The following is a 6,242-nucleotide window of genomic DNA, read 5'->3' on the forward strand; positions in this document are numbered from 1 at the left end:
TTTTTTTTGTGAGAACTAACATCATATTTTTTTAATTTCCAAGAACTCTTTTTTGGCACCTGAATATTTTTTTTCTATAGTATCACTCTTTTATTTCACAGATAACATTATCTTGTTTACTCTGAGGCTATTAATAAGATCATTTTGAAATTCTCTTCTTTTAGTTTTCTCTGAGTTCATATTTTCCACATCACATTCTCACAGTTTTAAATCTAGTGGAAGAGAGTCTTTAAAAATGTAAGCAGGGGGCACCTGGGTGGTGCAGTTGGTTAAGCGTCTGCCTTTGGCTCAGGTCATGATCCCAGGGTCCTGGGGTCGAGCCCCGCATCAGGCTCCCTTCTCAGCGGGAAGCCTGCTTCTCCCTCTCCCTCTGCTGCTCTCTCTGCTCCTGCTCACTCTCACTCTCTCTCAAATAAATAAATAAAATAAAATAAAAATACTTTTAAAAAAATGCAAGCAAAAATTCCCAGAGTTTGATTTCATGGCCTCTGATTGGCTCCACTTGGGTTATTTGCTCATTTTTGAACCAGGTACTATGTAGGGAGATGCAGTTTCCACAGTTGGTTGGGTGTGGATCAGTGTTCTTCCCCTAGCGCTAGACAGAGAGCTCTATCAGAACTGAAAGTGAGAGCGGAGTCAAGCTTCAAAGAAAACGAGGAGGCTGTTACTAAGGGAAAGAGCCAAGGGATATTGGATGGCCAAAAAATAGTAAATATGCTCACTAAAGTGCCTGGCACAGGGCTTTGCTCTGCAACAAGCTGGTCCAGAGCTCAAAAAGCCAGTGTCTGAATTCCTGCAGTGACCACTTACTCTCAATTTCAAGGAACCCAGCTAATATCCAGACAACACTACTTTTTAACAAAGTCTTACATTATGCCAAAGTCTAGCTTCCTTCAGCTTCTTCTGTGATCTCTGTCCTTTGGGCCTTTGAGTTAAGTGAAGGCAGTGCTCATGTTCCCAGGTCTGTCTTTTCAGATTCAGCATCTCCTGTTGCCATAGCTATTCCTAACCTGACAGCATTTTGAATCCTTTCTCTATCTTAGATCTCTCTTTTTTCCTCTAGGTTTGTGCATTTTGGTGTAGCATGAGCAGCTTAGTATAGAGTATCGTCATGTAGTACAGTTGATTCAAATTGGTTTCTGAATGTAATCTAAGAATATGTAAATAACTCACTTATTCACTCACTATGTATTCAACCTAGAACACTGGTCCACTAGAACCACTAACGAAACCCACAGATCCTGCTTCTGTGCGGCAGCCCCGAGCAGCGGAGCTCACCGGCCCTCGCCTGTCCCGTCCCCAACCAGGGCCCCCACCGTCACGGTCGTTTATTGTGGCTCTTGAGGCTACGAGTGTTGGTACCCTAAGCTCAAGAAGGTAGAAGATGAGTTCCCCAGATGCCTGGACATCTGCGGCAAGGGCCACTGGCTTCTTTGAAGTGAACAGAGGGGACGGCTACGTGGTCACGGAGAGCAAGTTTCTGAAGCTTGTGGCCGCCGTCAGGGCCACCTTGGCTCAGGGCTAATGTGCCCTGAAGGCCGAGTCCAGTGACCTTGGCCCGGCCCCTCTTGGCAGACGCTTCAGGACAGGAAGGACTGAAATGTCTCGTGGACGCCTGGGCTTTCCCTGATGGCCCTGCGGCCGCCGGGTGGGGGCAGAGACTGACGCCCATGGTCCCTGCCCTCGTGTGTGTGTGTGTGTGTGTGTGTGTGTGTCCCCGGGAGTGTAGCTCTGCGCCCTGCCTGCCTTGCTCCTTCCTCTCCCCACCTTTCCCCCGTATCTCCCAGCCCTGTGGCCACTCTCTGGCATTTGCGGTGGTTGGGTTTGGGGCTTCCTTCTCAGGGGGTGGCCAAGAGAGGCATCTGGGTGAGTGAGATGCAGATTTCAGCAGTGTTTGCAACGGTTCACTATTCAATAAACATTGGATGAGTTTAACAAGGAAGGAAGGAAGTTAAAAATCCTAATACCCAGGCCACACACCAGACCACAGTTGGGCTCTCTGGGATGAGGGGATGAGAACTCAGGCATTTTTAAAGCTCCCCAGGTGATTCTAATGCGCAGCTAGAGTGGAGAACCCCACTGCTCTCCTATGTAACAGACCTCCTTAAGAATATAATCTCAGTGCTCACAGGTTTCTTAATGTATGTTTTTTTTAAAGATTTTATTTATTTATTTGACAGAGAGAGACACAGCGAGAGAGGGAACACAAGCCGGGGGGGTGGGAGAGGGAGAAGCAGGCCTCCCGCTGAGCAGGGAGCCCGATGCGGGGCTCGATCCCAGGACCCTGGGATCATGACCTGAGCCGAAGGCAGACGCTTAACGACGACTGAAGCACCCAGGCTCCCCAGTGTATGTTTTTTTTTTTTTTTTTTTTTTTTTAAAGATTTCATCCATTTATTCATGAGAGACAGAGACAGAGAGAGAGAGGCAGAGGGAGAAGCAGGCTCCCAAGGAGCAGGAAGCCTGATGCGGGACTCGATCCCAGGACCCTGAGATCATGACCTGAGCCGAAGGCAGACGCTTAACCATCTGAGCCACCCAGGCGCCTTCCCCAGTGTATGTTTTTTAGAAAATGAATTTGAAATGAATTTGAAGCATATTTGCATCATTTGCCTCTGGCTAACCTTATTCACTTTTTGTATAGACTATTCATCAAGTCACATCAGGGAAACCTAGGGAAACCATTTGGCCATGTGTATTTATTGAGGTTTCTGGAAAAAGTGATTGTATTAATACTGGTTGAAGCCTTGCTCTTATGTAATTTTCTCAGTTTGGTTGATAACTCCTGGAGGATAGTGTCTTGAGTTTATTTCATTGACCTCACATAGCACCAAGAGTAATGTTATGTTCTGGCTTTTGAAATGACTTTGAAGAGCTTTTGAAATTATTTTCAACCAAAAAGTGTAGTCTTTTAGGACTATGAATTAGAAGCCATCGTGAAGCTGCTGAGTTTTATAGAAAAGCCTTCGTTTAGACTGACATTTATCTTGTAACTTGGCAGTAGGAAAAATTCTGAAACATTTGCCGAACAAAGGTTAAGGCCAAACTTAACTCAGTGTGATGTTTATAAAGCATAAATCTGCACAGAAAGGGGGTAGATTTATTATTTATGTTTAACTACAGTGTCTATTGTGTGTTGTAAAATGTCATATTAAATAAAGTAGACTCACTGAGGAAAAAGGGAAAGGAGGGAGGTTGAAAATAAGGGAGGGAGTAAGTCTAGTGAATCTTTGTGGCAGCCTTCTTTAAACTGTCTCCTGACATTTCCTGACTTTAGAACATTTTTGCCAATTTTTATTTTGAATATTTTCAAACATGGAGAAAAGTTGAAAAGAATATTGCAGTGACATCTGTATATCCTTATGTATCCCCAATGCCTGAAAACCATGAGAGCTGATGGTGCAGCCCTTGTTCAAAGGCCAGCATGCCTGAGATCCAGGAAGAACCAATATTTCAGTTCAAGTCCAAGGGCAGCAACAAAAGCTGATATTCCACTTTGAAGGCAGTCAGGCAGGAAGAAGTTTCTCTTACTTGGGGCAAGATCAACCTTTCCTTCTATCAGGCCTTCAACTGATTGGATGAGACCCAAGCACTTGAGGGGGGGTAACTGTCTACCTATTTAAATGCTAATCTCATCCAAAAACGCCCTCACAGAAACATCCAGACTAATGTTTGACCAGATATTCTTGGACACCTCTGGCCCAGTTGACACATATAATTATTAATTGTATTAGTTTTCTCTTGCTGCACAAAAGTATTATCACACACTTAGTAGCTTAAAACCAACACATATTTGTTATCTCACGATTTCGGTGAGTCAGGAGCCTGGGCGTGGCTTAGCTGGGTCCTGTTCTTAGTGTCTCACAAGGCTGCACAGGGTGTCCACCAGGGCTTTGGTCTCATCTGAGACTTGACTGGGAAAGGATCTGTTTCTAAATTCACTCAGGTTGTTGGCAGACTTCAGTTCTTTGAGGGCTTTGATTTCTTTTTATTTTTTTTTAAAGATTTTATTTATTTATTTGAGAGAGAGAGCATGAGCAGCGGGGAGCGACAGAGGGAGAGGGAGAAGCAGACTCCCCGCTGAGCAGGGAACCCGATGCGGGGCTCAATCCCAGGACCCTGGGATCATGACCTGAGCCAAAGGCAGACACTTAACTGACTGAGTCACCCACGCACCCAGAGGGTTTTGGTATCTTGCTGGCTGTCAGCTGGAAGCCATCCTCAGCTCCTAGAGGCCACTACCGTTCCTTGCCATTGGGATTCCCTAACATGGCCAGTTACTTCCTCAAAGGTAACAAGGGATAGGGGGACTCCACTTTGACAGAAGCCACAGTCTTATGTAATTTAATTACATAATCAGGTGCATAAACATTTATATCCTGTCACCTTTGCCATATTTTATTCTCTCGAAGCAAGTCACAGGTCTGCTCACACTCAAGGAGAAGTCACATAAGGGCATGAATACCCCGAGGTGGGGATCATGGGAGCCGCTTTAAGCCTGTGCACCACAATTCTCTATTTAGACTTAAGAACTGTTAACATGTTGCCATATCTGCCTTCTCTCTGTCTCTCCACACACACACACACACACACACACACACACACACACGCAAACACACACATTTTTGTCGAACTATTTAAAAATACTTGTCATGATTAACATTACCCTCTAAATACTCCTTTATCTCCTAAGAATAGTGCATTTCTACATAACTGTGATATTATTTTCAAGAAAATTAACAATTACTTTCAAGAAAATTAATAATTCCATTCAATCATTTAATATTCAGATCAGTTTCAAATTTCCCCAAACACATTTTTTATAAATTTTTGAAATCCAAGATTCAGTCAGGTTTCATGCATTACTTTTGGTTATGTCATTTCCATTTCTTGGTCTAACTTAGTTATACCACCAAATTAAAAAAATTGGATTCTATTGTACATACAGAAGAGTACAAAAATCATTGGAAATGGTAACCAGCATTATAAGGAAGAAAAAGAAATAATGAGTCTAAAGATTGTAAAGGAAGAAAGAAAACTGTCTTTATAGATGACACGATTGTATATCCATAATGAAAACCCGAAAGCCATTAGAATAAAAAAATCAGCAAGATCTCTTGATATAAGGTCAATGTGCAGAAATCATTTCTATATACTAGCAACAAAAAATGAAAATGAAATGTAAAAAATATCAATTATAATACCACGGCAAAGCAGCAAATTCCCAGAAACAAACCCAACAAAAGAAGTGTAAGACCTCTCCTCTACACTGAAAATTATAAAATGCTGATGAGAGAAATTAAAGAAGACCTAAATAAATGGAAAGATGTTAACTTTCAAAAATTAATATTTAGATTTATAATAATTCCAATCAAAGTCCCAGCAGGTATTTTTGTGGAAATTGACAAGGTGATGCTAAAATTTATGTGGAACTGCAAACCATTGGGCAAGGCAATGTTGAATAAGAATAAATTTGGAGGATTTATACTGTAAGATTTCAAGACTCACAATAAAGCTAGAATAATCAAGATGGTATGGTATTAGCTTAAGGAAAGACAGTTCTATGGAATAAAACAGAGTCTAGAAATATATGCAAGTATATATTGTCACTTGATACATGATAAAAGCACCACTGCAATCTAATGGGGGAAAATATAACCTTTTCATAGATGGCCTTGGAGCAATGGGGTATTTATGTAGGAAAAAAAAAAAAGGAAACTTGATCTCATCGCACATCATATACAAAAGTTAATTTCAGGGCGCCTGGGTGGCTCAGTTGGTTAAGCGACTGCCTTCGGCTCAGGTCGTGATCCTGGAGTCCCGGGATCGAGTCCCACATCGGGCTCCCTGCTCGGCAGGGAGTCTGCTTCTCCCTCTGACCCTCCCCCCTCTCATGCTCTATCTCATTCTCTCTCTCAAATAAATAAATAAAATCTTTAAAAAAAAAAAAGTTAATTTCAGGTGTATCATAGACCTGGCGGTGTGAAGAGCAACAATACAATCTCTAAAAGAGAAGAGAGGAAGGAGTCTCCCTGAATGTAGAGAAGCAAACATTTCTGAAACAGTAAACAAAAAGCGTTAACCATAAAAGAAGAAAAAACCCTGATAATTGAACGTCATTAAAATAAAGAATGTTCACGAGAAGACACAATTAGGAAAGTAAAAGAAAGCCACAGATTGAGAAGATAGCTTCAGCGCTTATATTTGACAAAGTTCTCAGATATTCAGAATACCTGGAATTA

General features: G+C 42.1%; 1 pseudogene; it reads left to right on the plus strand.

Annotated features, from left to right (window-relative positions):
- Positions 1–1,164: 1,164 nt before the first annotated feature.
- Positions 1,165–2,254, plus strand: LOC118017141 (annotated as a pseudogene).
- Positions 2,255–6,242: the final 3,988 nt, after the last annotated feature.

The sequence above is a fragment of the Mirounga leonina genome, unplaced genomic scaffold (assembly GCF_011800145.1).
Source record: "Mirounga leonina isolate KUSES-001 unplaced genomic scaffold, KU_Mleo_1.0 Mir_168, whole genome shotgun sequence".
Classification (NCBI taxonomy): Eukaryota; Metazoa; Chordata; class Mammalia; order Carnivora; family Phocidae; genus Mirounga; species Mirounga leonina.